Source organism: Rhinolophus sinicus, linkage group LG15 (assembly GCF_036562045.2).
Source record: "Rhinolophus sinicus isolate RSC01 linkage group LG15, ASM3656204v1, whole genome shotgun sequence".
NCBI lineage: Eukaryota > Metazoa > Chordata > Mammalia > Chiroptera > Rhinolophidae > Rhinolophus > Rhinolophus sinicus.
The window spans coordinates 22372816-22394281 of NC_133764.1; the positions used below are offsets into that span (position 1 = coordinate 22372816).

The 21466-nt window shown below is 44.2% G+C and overlaps 1 long non-coding RNA gene and 1 other non-coding gene across 4 annotated transcripts in view; one reads left to right on the plus strand and one right to left on the minus strand.

The window, feature by feature from the left end:
• Positions 1-21466, plus strand: part of LOC109447853 (uncharacterized) — a 74945-nt gene that overhangs the window by 22736 nt on the left and 30743 nt on the right. The window lies entirely within an intron of this gene.
• LOC109447851 (uncharacterized) lies at positions 12880-15704 on the minus strand. Its single transcript, XR_012492076.1, has 3 exons — positions 15558-15704; positions 13697-13811; positions 12880-13259 (listed from the first exon to the last, which is right to left on the minus strand). It is a non-coding gene; the product is annotated as an uncharacterized LOC109447851 (transcript).

The following is a 21466-nucleotide window of genomic DNA, read 5'->3' on the forward strand; positions in this document are numbered from 1 at the left end:
AGATAACAATTGCCGTCCCCTTCTACAGATGAGAATATAGGGGCACGCAGTAGTGAAGTAATTTGCCCACACAGCTAGAAAGGAGCAAAGCTGGGATTCAAACCAACGTCTTCTGATACTAGAGCTCACCCTTTAAGACAAAGGCATGGAAGTGATAAAATTTGAGGCATGTGTTGGACCTGTCTATACCACACACATAATGTATAAACAAGCGCAAACATTTAGCAGGGTAATCAATACTTTAAGACACTTCCTTAAAGTACATAAATATTCTAAGATCACGAGGCTTTTTTTTTTTTTTTTTTGAAAAAGTAAAGTAGGGGGCTTTACGTATGCTTATTTTTTCCCAGCATCTCTTTTTCTTCGGAAAACTCTGTCCTCTTATTTGAGGGAACTTCTCTGCCCATGTAGCTATTAGGTTCTATGGGCCTCTGTCAATCCTTTGTCACAGGAGTGTAGCCACCTCCCAAGCTCAGCAGTTAGGGTCCTTCCCCTTCTGATGAAGGGGAGAGGCAGTTCCCTTGAGGTCCTCTGGGTAAAGCTGCAGAAAAGCAAGGGAAGTCAACACCAGAGTGTCTGGAGTCCTTTGCCCTGGGGCCAGTGTCCTTGAGTCATGTCTCTGGCATTGGTTCTTTTTGGGAACATAAACCAATAAACTACAGAGGGTGCCAAAAAATATATGCACATGTTAAGCAAAGAAAAAAATATTAAAATTGTAATACTCAATATATACCGATAACAAAAGATGAAAACAAGTCATGTTTGACTTCTGCAATTACAAGAGTTGCTCAATGTCCATCAGCGTCCAGACACTTCTGATTACGGCGAACCACTGCTTGAGCAACGTTGGCCAAAGTGGCCGCTTGTATACATTTTTTTGGCACCCCTGGTATTTTTGTTTTTCTCTAGGACATTCTGTCACATGGAGCTAAAAGTAAAAGAGCTCCCGTTCCCCACTCCTGGACTCTTTCTTATTTCCTGGTAAGGGTTCTGACTTTCCCTCCTTCGGTTCTCAGATCCTGACCTGTCAGAGGCCCAAACAAAACCACATGAATTCTTGATGTGTCCAGCGTGGTTTTAATGGAATAAACCTGTCTGTGTTTCTTGCAAGGCTGTGCTACCAAATCTACACTAAGCACTAGAGCCCCATGGCTTCCTTGGGCCCCAGAGAGCTGGGAATCAGGGCAAAGCTTTGAGCCTCTTCCTGCATCTGTACACCTGACAGGTGTTCAGAACTCTGGAAAGTGCTCATCTTCACTTCTTCCTCTCAAAAAAAAAATAAATAAATTATTGAATACATGTATAAATAAGTGAATAATCAATGAATGAGCCAGGTTGGAACCTAAGTTTGTGTGATTCTAAAGCCTTTGATTGTCCTATTATGTCTTATCTATGTACCAATTATTTTAACAATAGTTACCATTTATTAATTCCTTACTATGGGTGGGACCAGGACTTGGGTGTGGTGAGTGAGATTGGCCTTGGACCCAGTAATTAAGATAAATAATATTTTAATAAAAAACATTTAAAAATCAAAATTAATTCCAAAAAATCCATAATGCACAAAATATCAAAATTTTAAACAAAGACAGGATCTGTAACAGTGCTATGGGAAGCCATATTGGAGCCGAAGGCAAAAGGAAAAATCAGTGGTGGGAACTTCCCGTTAGAACATCCACCCACCTGTCCGTCTGTCTATCTGCCCACCCATATACCTATATATAATACATATTTCTTGAGCACCTACCATTTGCCAGGCCTTCTGCTTGTCACCAAGACTACCACGGAGAGCCAAAGGAATGTGTCCCTTTTTTGGAGACAAACATTAAATAAATAATCACACAAGTAGATATATACTTGCATATTATAATAAATAATACAATGGAAAGGAATACGTGGAGAGCTCAGAGAATGCCTCTCTGGGAAGAGAACATCTGTGCTAACTATTACTAGGTTGGTGCAAAAGTAATTGCAGTTTAAAAGGTTAAAAAGAAAAATGGCAAAAACCACAATTACTTTTGCACCAGCCTAATATAAAATGAGCAATGTTAGGTAGGTTGAAAAGCAAGGCAAAAATAAATATAGGTAAGTTAAATAGCTTGGTCAAAGGTCCTGAGGCAGGAAGTCCTAGCACATGTCAGGCACTGAGTGTGGCTGGAATCCTGAGAGCAGGGGAAGGGAGAGACAGACAGGGGTGGAATTGCACAGGGCATACACGGGCCATGCTGTGGGCCTGAGGTTTATCACGAGGACAACAGGAAGCCTTTGATGTGTTTTCAGCAGGGAAAGCACGATCAGCTTTACATTTCCGTAAATTCCCTCTGAGTAATGTGTGAAGAATGGATCCAGGAGGCCAGGGGTGGAGAAATCAGGGAGGAGGCTACTGCTGTCCTCCCGATGGAAAAGACCAGGGCTGGGCTCAGCTGTAGCCACGCGAATGAAGAGGAGAGGCTCTCTGAATGAGGGGGCGACCGGCTGGGACCTCCAGCTCATTTGCCAAAGTGGAGTGGGGAGGGGGCTGAGAACCAGGTGCTACTTACTGCGATGAAGACACCTGGAGGAGGAGCAGTGCCACATTCCCACACAGGCGGATCCATGTCTCAGTTCCCTCAGTTCCCTTGGATCACTCAGCTACCAAGTGGGAGCAGCCTCCCCCAGCTGCGGCCTGGTGCTCAGTGGGCAGCCAGTCCTCTGTGGAGTATGTCCAATAAGACACAGTACTTCAAAGACCCAGCCTCACTGAGTCTGAATGCCCTCATCCCTAAGTGGGAACCTGCGCCAGAGGATTATGGGGGGAATCAAATGAGATGTTGTCTGTAGAGCGCCTCACAAAATACCTGGCATGTGGTAGGCGCTCCACAAATCTAAGCACCTTTTCTCCCTCCTGTGACCCAGATGTCTCCGCTCCCTGGTGGGCCAGTTGGCAATGGGCTGTCTGTAGGATTACAAGTCTCAGGTTTGTGTTAGTACCCCTGGCAGCAATCCTCTCTTCCCAAGCCCTGTCTAATACTGTTTGGCCCTTACGTGTGCCTAAGAACTCACGGCACCATTCATTCTTCCCTGACCTTGCTTTTATCCTTCCTGGAAGGCTTGGGGGCCCCAAAGCACAGGCTCCACCAGACGTTCCCCAGCTCATGGCTGATTCCTGACTTTCAGTTTCGGCCTTTCAAAGACTGTTTAAAAAAAATGCCCTGGTCAGTCACTCACACTTTAGTATGAAAAGAGGCTCAGAGAGCTGATTTTAGGATGGTGTCGAAGTGAGAAGAAAATGGAGTGTACCGGGCAATGAAGGATTGAGGCTGTGGAGATGCCCTAAAGAGGCATTGTAAGAGAAAAGGTCAGCTTTAAATACCTGCCACACCCAGAGAGCGCTGGTGCTAGTTATCAGGACAGACCTGTCAAATAGGAACTTTCTGGTTTCCTTCACCTTTTATTTCTTTCTTTTTAAATTTTTTATTAGGGACTATTGGGGAACAGTGTGTTTCTCCAAGGCCTATCAGCTCCAAGTCATTGGACTTCAATTAGTTGGGGAGGGAGCAGCTCAGCTCCAAGTCCAGTTGCCGTTTTCAGTCTTTAGTTGCAGGGGGGCGCAGCCCACCATCCCATGCGGGAATTGAACTGGCAACCTTGTTGTTGAGAGCTCTGTGTTTTAACCAACTGAGCCATCCGGCTGCCCTTCTGGAAGCTCAGCGGCAGCTCATTGTCTTCCAAGTAGTTGTGGAGGGCGCAGCTCGCTGGCCCATGTGGGAATTGAACCTGCAATCCCATTGTTCAGAGCTCACCCTCTAACCGACTGAGCCGTTTGGCTGCTCCCACCTTTTATTTCTATTGAGATGAAATTCACACACACAAAATTCACCCTTTTAAAGTAGACAATTCAGTGGTTTTTATATACTAACAAGGTTGTGCAGCGATCACCATGATCTATTAATAATTTCAGGACATTTTAAAATCACTCGTATTGGGAGGAAAAGCTTTTCTTTTCTACTGACATAGTTCCTAGAGGTCAGGAGCCTGCAAATTAATTGACAACATACAGATTAATGTTTATTATTCATGTGGGAATACCCTATAGAGAAAGTAGTTCCCTGAAAAACTGTGGGGTAAAGGTTTATATACCAGTTTAATGGGGGTTGGGGGAGGTTAGGGTTTCAAAGGATGGAAGGTTCTGATGAGGTTGGTTTATCCAGTTTTACTGGAATGTCCCTGGATGTGGGATTTGTGTCATCTGACTATGGTAAAGCTCTGCTTTAGTCAGTAAAGGAAGTTCAGATAAGATTTCTTTCTGCATCTGTTGTAGCACAGACATTTTCACTTTAAAGTATTCTTGGTGGGTCATTGGTCCCTTCACCCAGCCAAAAGAAATCCTGTACTCGTTAGCAGTCACTTCCATTTTCTTCTCCCCCCTGCCCTTGACAACTACTCATTATTTTCTGTCTCTATGTATTTGCCTGATCTGGACATTTCACATAAATGCACTCATACAAAGCCTCACCTTTTCTATCTCCCAGATCTCCAACCTGAAAGGGTCAGAAATGTAAGGATGTATGAAGGTTGAGTGGGGGAAGCCCTCCTTCCCTGACTGCAGGCTTTCTACCTGCAAGAGGTCCAATGTAGGGAGTGAAGGAAACCTTGTCATTGAAGCAAGGTGGAAATCAGAATTTCACATGGGATTGTAAGTTTTCTTTGTTTATTTTTATTGACACTGTGTTTTGTGACTTAGGTGACTGCAGAATGGTTGGTATTTGAGAGCAACTAAGAAAATCATGGGGGTCTGCACTGAGTTTTATCCAGAGGCAGAGGGAAAACTAGCTCTCAGAATTCAAAACATAGCAGGCGACCAAAACTAAAGTTGCTATGTAGTTTGCTCCCAAAGTTGTTCCTGTTCAAGATATCAGTGACACATACACAGGGCCTCTGTTATATGACGTCTGACAATTAAGTTTGCGAACTCATCCTAGAAAAAGTGCTACATACCTCACTGCTGGATGGTCACTTTTGAAGTACTCCCCTTGGGAAGCTATACACCCACACCAGAGCCTAGTCCACCCTTCAAAGCACTTTTGGAACTCTTTTTCTGGAATGGTCATCAGAGCTGTCCTTGTATTACCCTTGATGTCCTGAATGTCATCAAAATGTCTTCCTTTCAATACTTCCTTTATCTTTGGGTAAAAAAAGAAGTCATCGGGGGCCAGATCAGGTGAGGAGGGAGGGTGTTCCAATACAGTTATTTGTTTACTGGCTAAAAACTCCCTCACAGACAGTGCTGTGTGAGCTGGTGCATTGTTGTGATGCAAGAGCCATGAATTGTTGGCGAAAAGTTCAGATCGTTTTCGTCTAACTTTTTCATGCAGCCTTTTTCAGCACTTGCATATAGTAAACTTGGTTAGCTGTTTGTCCAGTTGGTACAAATTCATGATGGATGATCCCTCTGATATCAAAAAAGATTAGCAGCATCGTTACAATTCGCGAACATAATTGTCAGACTTTGTACATACATCACAGGACGTCTCTCTTCCTAGGAGTGAGACTGATGGCAAGTGCTTACCAGTGGTCTGCAGCTGGCCTTCTCGAGGGCTGCTCCTGGGCATGCGCTGGACAGAGAAGCTCCGTAAAGTTCCCTGAGACCCTTCTTTGGGCCCATTTCTTCTTCTTCTTTTTTTTTTTTTTTAAATTTGTATGTCTTTCTTTATTTTTTAAATTAAAGTTTATTGGGGTGACAATTGTTAGTAAAGTTACATAGATTTCAGGTGTACAATTCTGTATTACATCATCTATATATCACATTGTGTGTTCACCACCCAGTCAGTTCTTCCATCACCATATATTTGATCCCCTTTACGCTCATCTACCACCCTCATTTCTTAAAAAGCACGGCCAGGCTGGCTTCAAGCTTCAGCATCAACTACGGCAGCCCCTCCCTTCCCAACTTGATACCAAAGCGCTTCCTGGCTTTGGGCCTCTAGAAGTTCAAAGAGGAATGGAGCGGAGTTCCTGACACACCCAGCCCCTTCCCTGTCCTAGAATTGGCTTTCTCCAAACCTTTGGTAATCGTGTCTTTCCAAAGTAACAAACATCTCTGTCAAGTAGACACATGACTGGATGATTGCTCCCGTTTTTCGCAAAGCTGTACAGTAAAAGTCAAGTCCCAGGGTCTGAAGGGGTGGGCGGATGAAGTTGAATTTTATGATTTGCGCCCCTTTGCCTTGGCAGCAAGGCAGGATTTAGGTGAGGAGAACCCCCTTCAGTACTTTTCCACTAGCATGCCCCAGCACTTAAAAATCACCCTGCCTTGGGGCGGACGGGTGGCTCAGTTGGTTGGAGTGCGTCCTCTCAATCACAGGTTGCAGGTTCGACTCCCTCAAGGGATGGTGGGCTGCGCCCCCTGCAACGGCGACTGTATTTGGAGCTGACCTGCGCCCTCCACAACTAAGACTGAAAGGACAACAACTTGACTTGGAAAAAGTCCCAGAAGTACACACTGTTCCCCAATAAAGTCTTGTTCCCCTTCCCCAATAAAGTCTTAAAAAACAAACAAAAAACAAACAAACAAACAAAAACCATCCTGCCTTTTGTTTCAGTGGAGCTGAGTTCATTCTCTCTCCTATTGCAATAGTCTTGAATACAGTCTTGCTTGCATAGTTACCTTGTGCAATATTTTACTTTGCTGCTGCAAGTCCCAGTGGTGGGGATGGGTGGGACCGGGCATCTGTCTCATAGCTGCTTGCCCACCGATCTCCGTAACTCCCACCCACTTCTCCCTCTTGCTTTCCCCAACTGCCACCCAGATCTCAGCGCCTCCACTGCTACTTCCTCCTATACATGTCCTGGATTCTGGCCTCCTAAGCTATGTTTGAGCTGTTCATTTTCCATCTCCCCGAAATTTGATGAAAACTAGATTATAAATCTTCCCTCCTGCCATGCATTCCTTATCTTGGGTTTCTTCAAAAGGTTTTGGGCATAAGGAGTTCTAAATATGGGAGATCTATCTGCCACCTTGAATTGAACAAATCATTAATTACCAACCTGGCCCTAAGTGTTCTTTCTCTTTGTGAAGAGATCTTTGAGCCCACATTTCTGGCCAATGATTAAGAGCCTATAAAAAATATCAGAACAAGCAAAGACTCACCTACCCCTACAAGTAATGAAATAAACTAATAGCAAAGGAAAAGAATCACGGGAAATTCAGTTTGTAGTGCTTTTCTCTAACAGTAGAGATGTATTAACTTCCATAAAGCAAAAAGTAGTCCAAAACTCTCCATGCAGTCTCAGTTTGTCCCCATTTGATGACTCACTGGTGAAATACTAGAGCCCCTCGCAGGTCATTTATCCACTTACTCATTTCTTCCTTCTTTCATTATTAGTTGTTGAGTAAGAGGGTGGGAAGACACACCACAAAGTAACACAGTGTGCAGGCACAAAGCTAGCTTATGGAGGAAAGGAGGCTTATGCCCAAGCAAGGCTCTGTCCCCCAGAGCCAGCATTATTCATCCAGGTACCCTTCATGCACTGTGGGGAAGGCTTCTGGAGAGACATCCTGCTCCTGACTTCCTTCACAAATCTATAGGGAAGTTAGGATGGGGCAGGAGAACCAGCTGGTCCTGTAGTAACGGGAGCTTTCTGGACTCGTCTTGCCGGGAAGAGAAATGTATGGAGCTTAGATGCCAGTTGCCCAGGGATGTTTGCCTACCAGTGTAGGTATCACCTTGTCTTAGATAGTATTTTAAGCTTTGTGGGTTGTACAAAGTCTTTGTCACACCTGCTCAACTCTGTACTTATAGAACAAAAGCAGCCATGGGCGACATGTGTTCTAATGAATGGGCATGGCTGTGTGCCAATAAAACTTTATTTACAAACATAGGCACCTTGCTGGATTTGGCCCCCAGGCCATAGTTTGCCAACCCCTAACCTAGAAGCCTGGTACAATCCTGCTGATCCAGCTCATTTTTAGGTTAAGGTCAGGGTGGGAGATGCTGCCTGGGCCATCAACAAAGGGTTTGCCTTTCCTAATTCACCCGTCTAACATTACTCGGCCTCATGGAACTGACAGTCTTGTGAGGGACAAACACTTTAAAGAAATAATTACATATAATATATAATTACAAAGTGTGATAAGAGCTATGAAGGATTTTGTTAAACAGTATGACTGGAGACCAAACTTACACTAGGGGTTAAAGCAGATCCGCTCTAAGGAAAGATCATTTAACTGAAACCTAAAGGGTGGGTGGGTGTTGGCCAGCTGAGAGTGGGTGGAATTGAAACCCTAGGAGAGAGAATAACATATGCAAAGGCCCTGAGGCAAAAATTAGGATAGTGCATTTGAGGTAGTAAAAGAAGGTCAGTGTGGCTGGCGTACCAAGACAGGAGAGAGGGTGGGGCAGGGTGAGCCTCAGGAGACAGGCAGGGGCCCAATGCTGGGGCATCTGGCAGGACATGTGATAAGGATTTTGGATTTTATTCTAGGTACAATGGGAAGTTCTTGGAAGATTTTTGGGTAGTTGCAGTGGAGAATGGAGGGGATGAGGGAAGAATGGGGCATATTGTGGTCATCAAGGTGAGTGATGAGGATGACCTTTGTCGGTGTGAGTTTTTCAGGTCTGCAGTAATGTTTTGTGTGTAGGAAGCTCTTTGCAGTTACTTTGATTTTGAAATGAACACTAGCTCAGTAGAGCAATAAATATAAAAATTAGCTTCCCATAAGCCTTCTGCTTTACCCATCTTAACCTAAAGCTAGCAAAATTTAAAAAGTCTCAATTGATGCTTAATCATGTGGAATAGACTGCCCTTAAACAACCAGTACTGTTTATGACTTTGTGGATTAAAATTTTGTGAACAATTTAAGCTGCTTTTTATTAGTTTAACATATTGAATTTTTAAAAGTACTCCACATGTCTGATCTAACACTCAGAACCTTCCAAGGTGCTTCACTCTTGTAAATATAACAAATTAAACTTAGAAAGAAATCAAGTTGTGTTAAACATTCCCATATTCTCTGTTAACTTAGCCAAGTTCTCTTACATCTTTCCACTTAAAATCACCAGTACAAAATAAATTATTTAATTACACATTTTTATTGGAATCACAGGATAATCTGTTATATATACTCTGATTCGCCATATTAAAAATCTATTATAAGTGCTTTAAATTCCAAATCATATAGATGATTCTAATGATTAAAAACTTAGTCCTAATCTTTGCATGTGAGTATTAATATTCTGGGCCTGATCTACATCTTTTTATCTATGTTTAATTATGGCCTATCTGAGGCTTACGCTCTAGGATACAGTGTTATTATCTTAAAGAAATTGAGATTACTGGGCCAATTATTTATGGTCTCCTCCAGATCACCCTCCCAGCAGCAGAGGTTGCTTATTGGCCAAAAGGGACTTGAGACCTGGGCCCGTGCACTTCAAGGGTGATTCCTCTCCACTGTGACTGGGTCCTTGGAGCTCTATCTTAAGAATTGAAGTGACAACAGGAAGCTTGGAGTTCACTTCTTGTAAAAAATGTAGGTGTTGTATAGGTTCTAATTATACCCTTGAGCGATTCTTCTGTGTGAAATGTGTAGACAGAAGCCGGCATCTTCACTGAGGACGGAGCAAACATGGCTAGGCTAGATTTTTTTTTTTCATTTCTTTAGTTGTTTAGGGCATTTATTACCTTCCCCTCTGGTACTAAAGACATTTGGATGCCAATCCATTAGTCCTTTAGATCTTTCTATAATTCTTCTCTTGGATCTGTGTGGTTGGAATTTTGCATTCCCTACTGAGGTTATAGCGAACTTCCTTCAGCTGTTTCTTTCTGCATAATTGAATTCTGAATTTTCACGGTCTTCCTGAGTGCCTGGGCACCATTCTCAGATGCCTGATTGGAAACTGTGTACCTGGCAAATCCTCGTTCTGTTCTGAAGCACATCGTGAGGTCAGGCAGATGGGAGCTTGGATTGGGGTGTGGTGAAGAAACCAAAGCGGATGGATTTGAGAGAGATTTTGGCAGAGCTGACAGGATTTGTTGATGGATTGGATGGGGGATGAGAGAGAAGAGTTGCAAGGATGACTTCCTGTTTTCAGCTCGAACAGCTTGGAGAATGGAAATTCTATTTCCTGAAAAGGGTGGTTTGGAGAAGAAGCACAGCCCACGGCAGTTACAGTTTCGCATTAACAGGACACTCAGTATTCGTTCAGCTTTTCACAGGGCCAAGCACCCCAGATAACTGAGGGGAAGAGCCACACCTGAGTGGCAGCGTGAGTGAACTGCCATTGTACTCTACTCTCTGGAACCTGTCCTGCAAAGTTCATTGGTGGCTATACCCCAGCTGGGAAGAAGCACTCTTCAAGACAGAGTTGTTCCAAAAATTCTCTCCTGGAAGTCCCCTCCTTTTTAGACTTGTTTCTGAGCCTATGTGACCTCATTCATTCATTCATTCATTCATTCAATAGTTTCCAGTGTCTACTCTGTACCAGGTACTCTTGAGGCACTGAGGGTAGAGCAATCAATAAATATTTAAAAATCTCTACCCTCATGAAGCTTACATTCTAGTTGCAAGGAGACAGATAAACATAAATAAGTTAATATGCCATACAATACAAGTTGATAAGTGCCATGGAGTTAAAAAAAAAACAACAACAAGTGGGGAAGGAGGATGAGGAATCGCGGGGAGAGGGAGGTGCTAGAGCATATAGGGTGTTCAAAGAAGGCCTTCCTGATAAGGTGGCATTTGAACAGAGACCTGAAGGAAGCTGACCAGATGTGGAGAAGGAGTATCCCAGCAGAAGGAACAGGCACAAAACCTTGGGGCTGGGTCCTGCCTGTCTGGGGAGCAGCAAGACAGGCATTGAACTGGAACGGAGGAAGCTAGGGAAGAAGTAGATGAGGTCAGATGGTATGGGGGCTGGTGGGCAGAATCTTGCAGACATTGTGAGGACTCTGCCTCTGAGATAGGAAGCCATTGGGGGTTTTTGAGCAGGAGAATGGAAAGACCTGACTTATGTTTGAAAAGTATCACTGGCTGTTCTGTTGAGATTACAAGCATGGAGACCCTTAGGAGGCTATTTCAGTCATCTTGGTGAGAGACAATGGGTGGTGGAAGAGCAGCGAAGGTGCCAATGAGTGCTCAGGTTTTGGATGTAATGAAGTAGATCTGTGAGGTGCTAAAGAAAGCAGAATCATGGACGTTCTTGGCTTCTCACAGGGCCAAGCACAAAATCATAGATTTTGTTCTAAGCAGCTGGAAGGATGGAACTGCCATTTACTGAGATGGGGAAGATAAAGGAGAAGTAGATTTGAGAACATTCAGGACTTCAGTTTTGGACTAGATAATTTTGAGAAACTGTTGGACACCTTAGTGGAGATGTCTGGGCTGGAGAGGTATAATTTTGGAAGTTGTTAGCATAGAGGGGAGTCTGGCTGAGATCACCTGGGGAGTGGGATTGACAGAGACCAGTTAGGAGGAACTATGTGGCCTTTATAGTAAAATGGGAGTAATGAGCTCTACGGCATAGGAATGAGGGGACGGTTAAATGATATTGTGTATGTAGAGCACTTTGCACAATTCTTAACACACAGTAGGTACATCTTTAAGCTCCTTCCTTCCCTCTGTAGGTGGACATGTTTACCTTGCTGGTGGCCAGGTGGCTGTGGGTTACCTGTATGACATGAGTCTCACATGTTTGTGTCCCTGCTGCTCAATCTCTGTCTGCAGCCATATTGACCAAGCTCCAGCTTTAGGGAAACTTCTGTGCCCAGCAGTTCACTGCCCCTTCACCCCTGTGCTCTCTCCCATCTTTCCCAGAGGCCCCAGGCTTTCTCCACCCTCCTCATTGATTCTTGTCCCTTTGGCTTTGGGATTTGAGCTCCTCAGAAGCTTCAACCACATTTTAGTGTGAATGGAAGTGCGAAATTTGTTTTTCAGTTCTCTGGGATTTGAGTGAGGGAATGAGCCCAAGAGCATTATGGCTGGAAGGACTGGAGTTGGGCCTCGATGGGGGAATGTGAGGACACCAAAGATAGACTTTGCTAATTTTCTAACTTTGTCCCTGACAGTAGATTGTACCACTAAACTCACAGATGTACTGAGATCGCTGACCGATAGTATCAAACAGAATCCCTCTTACACAGGGCTTAGGATTGAAGCAGAAAGTCATGATTTGTCCTCCCCAAGGCCTGAGTTGGAGGGCAGGACCACACCAGAGTCCCCGAGTCCCCTCTCCAGTATCCAGCAAGTCATGTCTCAACATCCAAGAGCAGAGTATAGCACCTTCTGCCTACCTCCCTTTCCCTCATACCTCACAGACCTCTGCCTTGTGCCTGGCTCTGTCTTTAGTTGGGGTAGTGGTAGGGGTTGGTCAAATTTCCAAAGTCACTGTCACACCAGGAAGCAGGGAAAAGGGCCAAGGAAGCATCCGAAGAGACTGCAGGACTTCAATAGTTGGGGCCAAAGGCTTGGACAGGGAGGGCAAGAAGGTGCTATTTATACTGGGTCTTAAAGGGTGGACAGAGATGAAAGTATTTTAAATGGCTGAGAAGGGGGGAAGAGCTTTCAAGGAAGGGTGAGCTGCAGCCCCTTTGAGGACACAAGGAATATGGAGGTGTGTTAGGTGTGTGCCTCAGATATCTACTTCACATGCAAACAAACAATATTTAACATGGTTTCTGTATTTTCACACTGTTCCCATCATCTAAGGCCCTAAATAAGGAGTTACTTGTTTTCCATACTCTTGAATCTAACTCTGCCCCCATCATTCCACTGTTTAAATTAGTTGATACTGAAATGTTTAGAATAGCACGTGATGCATAATAAATACCATGGAGGTGCCTGTACAATAAAAGAAATAACCAGGACATCTTGCAAGAGAACAAATTCAAACAACCAAGTTCCCTTTCTCTAGCACAATTTTATTTCAGCTGGGTGGCTGCAAAGGGAAGACAGGTGCTGTCTGAGGGCCAAAGGATCCTTAAGCCCCAGAGGTGGGGTATCATGGCAAAGCTTCAGGAGAAAGCAGAATTCATCAGAGCATGAGAGCACAGAAAAGCAAGAATGGGCCTCAGTTCATTCCAGGATAATGCCTGGGACCATCTGGGGCTGAGAGAGTTGGTTGGGGCGGGGAGGGAGCTCTGTGCCCTGTTCTCCTGTTCCCTAGGCTGTGATGGCCCCACGGCTCCCCGATCACTTTGACTTCTGGTCCAGGTGTCTGATGTGCCTCTGCACCCAGGAATTCCTGGGGTTGGCACAGAACTTACGCCCACCTTTGGTAAGGAAGCTGTGGAGCAAGAAGATGAAGGATGAGACAGTGAGGGTCAGCAGCTGGAAGAGGAGCCCACTCCACTACCCCATTCTCTTCCCAGTTTGAAACTCCTCACCCCTCTCTCTGCCAGACATGGCCCCTTGCAGAGCTAGTCCCCACCCTTACTGCCCACTGCCCACTCTACTGCCACCCAATCTCTGTTGTTTCCCAGGGAATCAGTGAAGGCCCCACCAGGCAGCCCCACTTCCCTTCTTCCCTCCTCTTTCTCAACCCTTCTCTAATCATGGGGACCAACTCCCATCACCTCCCTGCAGGCCCAGCTCAGGCAGGGAAGTCCCCAGGCCACCCCTTAGCAGCCTCCGCCTAGAGTCCCCACCCCCTCTTGTCTCTCCCAGGCCTCACTGGTGCTCATCATTTGCACCCCCTTCCATTGTTGGCTGGGTTGTACTTACATGACCCCTTCTGTGGGGCACGCGACACCAGTCCTCTCATAACCTGTCACTGCACGGAGTGGGATTCTCTGAGAGTTGTAGGAGAAACAGCAGCGAGGCATGTTGTCAGCTAGTTCTGTAAGGTAGAGAGGACTGTATGATGCTGAAACCTTCTGTACAGGGAAGCTTGGACTTGTATCGCTATTCTGGAGAGAGAGCATTGGGGAGGAGTGAAGTGGGAGGAAGAGACAAGACAGGAGCCCCCAGGAGGGCGCGTGGCCTGGCCCCTTTCTGGTAGCTTTTCCTTCCCATCTCTTAAATTATCTTCCTCTAATATCTCTTCTCCCTCCCCACTGCCAGCCCCTTTTGACCTCTCCTTCTCTCAGACCCTCCCCAAGGCTGGGATGTGCCTCTGTGGCTATAGTGTTTCAAATTTCTGGCAGTCTTCATGATTTGGGAGTAAGAAATCAGAATTCCTTGGAATTCTCAAAAATCATAAATTATTCTCTATTTTCATAATACTTTATTTTCATGTTTTTAAATACATTTTTAAATGAGTGATGATATAGTAAACAGTGAATCACTTTTGCACAATAAGGTTGTACTAAAAGTTTCAGAGGTTTTCTGTAAAAAAGATGCAATGTTTATTATTATTATAAATGTGACAACATTTATATTCAATAACGTGTTGAAGGTTCTCCAGCACATATAGATATTTAGTAATGGAAAACATGACAGAAGGGAACATGAAAACAGAATAAGTGGCCAATAAAAGTCATTTCAAAATGGCAAAAATACTACAACTATCTAATAATTAAAATATTTAAAAGTTGGAGATCCAAGATGGTGGAGTAGGTAAACACTGTGCTTGTCTTCTCCTGTTATCACATTAAAAGTACAACTAAACTGTAGAACAATTGACCTGGAGAACCACCTGAAGTCTAGCCGAACAGAAGTTTTATAACTAAGGATATAAAGAAGAAGCTATGCAGAGACTGGTAGGACGGATGGAGACGCAGAATGGGCCAGCCCCAAACCTCCATGTAGCGGTTTAGAATTGGGAGGGACATATGGGGAGAGACTGAGTTGTGTGGCTATAGAGAGAGGACTGGAGGGACAGTCGCCATTTTCCCTGTGTGGGGTCCCTCTCCTGTGCAGCTGGCAGGCACGTGCCGTCTTTCCTGAGTTGAGCCCTCCCCCTATGCCCATGGCCAAATCTGAGTTTGAATTGGTCTAGTGAGCTCTGCTTGCTCCACCCTGGTACATAAAAATGGCAAATAATATCAATGGGGCAAGTACTGTGCATATTGATTTATATGCCAATGATTGTTTTGTCTAATAAAGGCCTTATTATCCCCACGTAACATATGAAGAACTTAAGGTTCAGGAAGCCTAAATGAGGCAGGGCAGGGCACACGCTGGCTGGTGTAGAGCTTCCGGACTGAGGTTCCCTGCAGCAGAAGTGTCTGTTTCTGCCCACCACTGTTTTCTAGCATGTTGATTGAATGGGTGACACAGAGTAGGCTTTTAATGTACATTTGTTTAATAAATGAGTGAATTCAGTTTAAATCTATGTCTTTCTGACGTAAGCCAGTTTTTCCTCTATTCTGTTTTGCTGTTCTCTGGAGAAAGGAAACAAAACCAAACAATACTTCCATTTGCTACTACTATAGGTTTCTACTGCGGGTCCGCTGTATGGCTTACTCCCTGATGTGGCCTATCGCCATTCCTACAACAATGCTTTGAGAAAGTATTACTTACTGTTTTCCAAGGACCCCTCAGGCCGCTTTTTCTGGACCACCCACACCTCTTCCCTGCAGCTCTCTGCCTCTCGCCACTGTGTGCTCTTTGTTCAGAGGGATGAAAGAGCCATGGGTCTCACCTTTCTTGGCCTCCGAGTGGAGAGTGGCAACAGTGAGGAGGACGGCCAGGAGAACTAGGCTGACCCTCATCCTTCTGGCGGGCGACTGGCTGCAGGAACAGGCTGGACTGAGGACTCCTGGGCTCTCTGACTGTTTGAAGTCTAGGCTGTGAACCTCTTTTATAAGAGGTAGCTGATCAGGAAGTCACAAGATAGAGAAATCCAAGGCTGCACGAGAGTTTTGTTTCTTCAGAATTGTGACTGTTGACATATCTAAAATATGAGAACTGAGTCAATTTATTAAAAGAAAAGAAGAAGGCAGAGAATGATCTAAGTTTCACATTTGGCTGGCATCTTGAAGGTGGTAGTTGGGGAAGCCCAGAGGCCCAGGGCTTTGGGGTCGAAACTGCCCTTCTCTCCTGTCCCTCCCCAAGGAACCTGGTTAAGCCTCCTCCGTGAGCCCATCCTCAGGTGTGGACCATGAGTTCAGAGGCCTGGGTGACTGTCTCAGGTTCAGCAACTCCAGGGCCCAATAGGACAGGGATGTGGGGGTACTATGCTGTGTCCACCCCTAGCACAAGGCCTGGACTCAGGCCTAGTGGGGGCTGGGAGTAGGGAGAAGGGACCAGAGGGTATCCTGTGATGGCTGGGCCTCACCAGCCAGGATTGGACTGGAACCCCTCCCCCAGGCTGGGCTGGAGGCCCCTGCCCCCTGCCCAGCACAGGGAGCTTGGTCTGATCCTTAGCACCCACGGATGGTGTACAGGGCTCTCCACTCAGCCATGATGGCTTTGGAGACGGGAGCCCAGGGACAAGTTCCCTCTTCCTTGAGCTGAAGGAGCCAGAGGCAGGGCAATGAGGCTGTGCCCTGTGGTTTGGGCTAGGGCAGGATGCAGGTGTTTTCATCCCTTCCCTTCCCTGGAGGTGACTCAGGGGCAGTACCCATTGGCACAGCTCATGGGAGGCATCATTCACAGTGCCGTGATCAGATCTGTGCCACTTGGAATGCAGTTCTATAGAATACACAACTTCCCACCCTCAAATGTGTGCTGCAAGGTCCCTGCACAAATGGTTTGGTGACTGGGAGGTACTGCAACCAACCATCCTGGGGGTTCCTAGGACGTGGGACTTTCAGTGCTAACACAGACATGAATTGGTCACACAACCTCTCCCCAAATTCAGATTAAGCACTTGTGTTTTTTCCCCCAATATTTTTTTTTATTGTGGTAAAGTACACATAATATAAAATTTACCACTGTAATCATTTTTAAGTGTACAGTTCAGTGGTACTAAGTGCATTCATATATTTGCATCCATCACCATCATCCATCCACAGAACTTGGTTTATCTTGTAGAACTGAAACTCTATATCCATTAAAAACAACTCCCTAATCCCCACTCCTGCCAGACAGTGGAAATCATCATTCTACTTTCTGTCTCTGTGAAATTGACTATTCTAGGTACCTCATATGTGAGTGGAGTCATACAGTATTTGTCTTTTGGTGACTGGCTTATTTCACTCAGCATAACGTCCTCAAGTTTCACCCATGTTGTAGCATATGTCATAATCTCTTTAGCTTTTAAGACTGAATAATATCCTATTGTATGTATTATATATACCTATTTTGCTTATCCATTCATCTGTTGATGGACACTTGGGTTGCTTCCACATTTTAGCTATTCTGAATAACACTGCTATGAACATGGGTGTACAAATATCTCTTTGAGACCCTGCTTTCTGTTCTTTTGGGTATATACATATACTCAGAAGTGGGATTGCTGGATCATATAGTAAATCTGTTTTAAATTTTTTGAGGAACTGTCATACTGTTTTCCACAGCAGCTGTACCATTTTACATTCCCGTGAACAGTGCACAAGAGTTCCAATTTCTCCACGTCTGTTTTTGTTTAGTGTTTGGTAGTAACTATTTAATGGGTATGAGGTGGTATGTCGTTGTGGTTTTGATTTAAGCACCTGTGTTTTTATCAGTTTTATATAATGGGGTTCCAGGTGAGTTAGCTTGCAAAGAAAATGTTCTACTAAAGAGAAAAAAATTAAACCCCTGTTCTAAGGGAAAGAGTAGAAACTTTTGAGCTAGTCAGAGGCATTGGTTTTAGTTCTGAAATCTACCACTTATGAGCTATGGGACCATTTGAGTAACATAATTAAGCTTTTAAAGTTAGACATGGCGACTGAAAGGAATATGTAACATAAACGATCTACGTGAGTGAAGTCTTCCTTACATGTCCATATCGAGGCCTTCCTTGCGGCTGCTGTTCATTCATTCATTAGATGTTTATTGAGCTTTCACTGTATGCCAGGCACTTTCTAGGCCCTGGGGATGCAGAGACAGATAAGAAAGGCAAGGCCCCTGCTCTTCAGGTGCCCAAATTCTAGTGGGGGAGACAGACAAATAAGGCAGGAGGAGATGGAGTTAAAAGTTAGGAAGGAGATAAACGAGGGTGATGTAATAGAGCCTAAGGGTTGGGTGGAAGACGTTTACTACTCTAGTCAGGGGAGCCCATTCGGAGAGAGTGTCATTTCAGCTGGAACCTGCTTGTTGAGAAGGAGCCTGACTTGCACAGATCAGGGAAAAGTGTGTCCCAAGTGGAGGGAGCAGCCAGGGCAAAGGGAATGGGCCTGGTGCATTAAAGGAACGGACAGAAGAGTATGTGCCTGGAGAGAAGAGTATGAGGGTGAGAGAGACTGGAGCTGAGGTCCATCGTCCAGGTCCTTGGGGTCTGCTGACTCAACAGTTTGCCTCACATTTCACCACCATCTCATTCACATGAGCACTGCAGGTGGTGGCAAAGCAAGCCAGTGTGGCTCATATTCCAGTGGGGCCCTGGGTAGCAGGTGGGTGGATTTAACATGAACACTTGTCAGTTTCTTTAAGGGAAAGCAAGGAAGAGAAGACCCTGAATTCCTCCCCGCTTCTAGGTTGATGGACAGGGTCTAAGCTGCCTGCTTGCTCCCAAAAAATCAAGAACATAAGGGAGAGAAATTGGCACCTAGATGGATGTCTCTGATGGCTGTCTTTCTCTTCCCTGCAGACAGTGGGCTAGTGAGTGCTCACTGGAAGGGGAGAGTGGCAGACAGTGGCCTTTGTCCCCTTGGCTGGCAGAACATTAGATGTGGGGGTGCAGGGGACACATAGGGGCAGGAGGATGGAAGACGCTGACTGTGGCTGACTTGTACCATTGCTTGGGTCTCTCTGCCAACTCCTGGGCTCCTTAGTCAGTTATTGATGATACAGAGTCATCTGTCTTCGAAGCAACATGCACCCTCTTTCTGAAGCTTGACTGACTCGACTTCCCCTGTTCAAAGAAGGGCTGGAGTGGGGGAGGGCGACTTGGGGGAAGATTAAAGCTCAAAGTTTCTTTTAGTTTCTGCACACTGGCGCATACAACAATGGTGCCGGCTCACAATCGATTGTAGATTTAGTTTCCTCAATTTTACTCTCTCTTGGCTGATCCTCGGGTCCTTTTGTTAAATGCTGAAGATCAGATACTTTGTCTAGAGCCCTTTCCAGCCCACCCTTCCTCAGATAGATGTCTGTGCTCCCAGAGAGGGAAGTAGATCAGTCCAGCCTGACGTGTGGTAGTTGCAACCATGCTGACTTGCAGTGGCCACTTCCTTTTAAAAGTGCCAACAAAGGGTTTCTTACCAAGAATTGCATAGGTAGAGAATCTTGCCCAGAAGAGAGATGGCTGACCACTCTCAAGTTTATGGGCTCCGTCTTCTTTCCCCCTCTTTTCTGTAAAGCTTGTTGCTGTTTGCTTATCTTCAATATGCCACAACCTCTCTGCCTCCCAAGAATCCAAGATTATCTGGATTCTACTGTAGCTCTACTGTACGTTGTCTCAACTGCTACAAGGTCTTCATCCAAGCAAGGAATGAAATATCATACAATTTACCTACCCATGTCGGGCTGCAATTTCTTTTTAACTATGGGAATTAATGACCTTTCCAGACTGTAATGGACAGAGAAGGGACAAATATAAATAGGAGACCAAGTGTTCTGCTTGTCTCACTTCAGTTAACACTATTCAGTTAACACTCTTTGTTCATTCATTAATTCACTCATTTACTCATTTATTCTATAAATATTTACTGAATTCATGCTATGAGCTGAGCACTGGCCAGGCACCCGAGATTTAGCCATGAGCAAGATGCATAGGATTTTCTGTGAATTTAAGCAAGCAATGAGCCTTTGGCACTTTCTTTTAAAAACAAAACAAGGCAAAACAAAAGGTGTCATGATTTATTACTTAAAAAACAATACTATGGAGAAATTTAGAAATACTTAAGCAAAAAGAAGTCCGCAGAAATCCCCTGTGATCTCACAGTAACATTTTGAAATGTATCTTTGTCTTTTTGCTATGCATGCTTTCTCCCTAGATGGGATCATACCAAAATACAAAAACAAAAACAAAAACGTTCAGAAGGTCACTTTTTTAAGTTTAGTACATTTTGCTTTTTTTTGTTGTTGTTTGTAGCCTTCGTATGGGTGTGTGTGTGTGTGTGGGGGGTCATGTTTACTAAGGTATAGTTTAAATACATACAAAATTGACCATTCTAAGTGTACAGTTTGATGAGTTTTGGCAAATGTATAAAGTCATGTAACCATCATCACAATCAAAATTTAGAATATTTCCATTACTCCAGAAAATGCCCTTGTCCCCCTTTTGCTGTCAACACCTGTCCTCATCCCGACTCCTTGTCAACCACTGATCAGATTTCTGTCCCTATAGTTTTATCTTTTAAATAATATGGTGTAAGTGGATTTATTCAATATGTAGCCTTTCAGTCTAGATTCTTTTGCTTAAGACTATGCTTGTGAGATGTATGCATGTGTCAGTAGTTGGCTTCTTTTTGTTGCTGGGTAATATTCCATTGCATGGATGTATAGTCAGCTCTGCTGTAATGCTTATTTAGAAAACATGAATTTATTCCAATATGATCACTATATTAGGAAGCAATTTGAGCATAATATAAATTCTTCCATTTGCTTACGTTAGATTCTATCTGTGAAAAACACTGGATGAACAAGGCTCACGGGAGTACAGAAAACACACACATTTCACATGCCTACCAGCTATTTCAGTTCACCACACATGTTAGGAGCCACATCCATTTACAAGTGAAGGTACAACTTTCTGATTTCGGATTACCCTCCTTCTACCACTTCACAGTAACTCACAAGCTGCAACCCTTCTGGCTCTCACGTCCACAAGCAAGCTTCAGGTCCTTTTCAAAGTAAAGTGCCATATTTTTTGTAGCATTTATGTTAACTATATAACATGTGTAAAACTATGCTACCATGGTTATTAGGTTCCTATTTTTTAATGTGTTGCTGATGAAGTGTGTTGTGCCTAATCCCGTCTTCCCCTTAGCCCTGTGGTTTTTATTGCGCCATTTTGCATTGTACAGTGATTTTTAGTAACGCATGTGTCATGTTATAGCAGAACTGACTTACCACAATTTGTTGATCCATTTAACACTTGATGGGCTTTTGAGTTTTCTTTTGAATAAAATTTTGGGGCTATGTTGAACAAAACTGTATAAACATTTGTATATAAGTCTTTGGACATAGAGGTGAAAATAGTGGGAAGTCAGAGGGGGCAAATGTAAAAGTCCCGATGAGCATGGAGCTTGACCATGGACTTGGCATGGAATTCACACTTCATTTGTACCCCAACCTCCCAGCGACCTGTTGTGTTCAGTGACACCAGGACATTTATTTTGAATTCTAATAGTAGTAAAAAAGGATAATGGAGAAAGGGAGAACATTCATTTCTTTTAAAGCAAAATTGTAATGTTCAATGTACTTAGGTATGTAATATAGCTGTTATTTTCTTATTAATGTGCTCTTGATGTTTAAAAAACACTAATCCTTATACAAGCTGTGTATATCTTTTCTAAAATT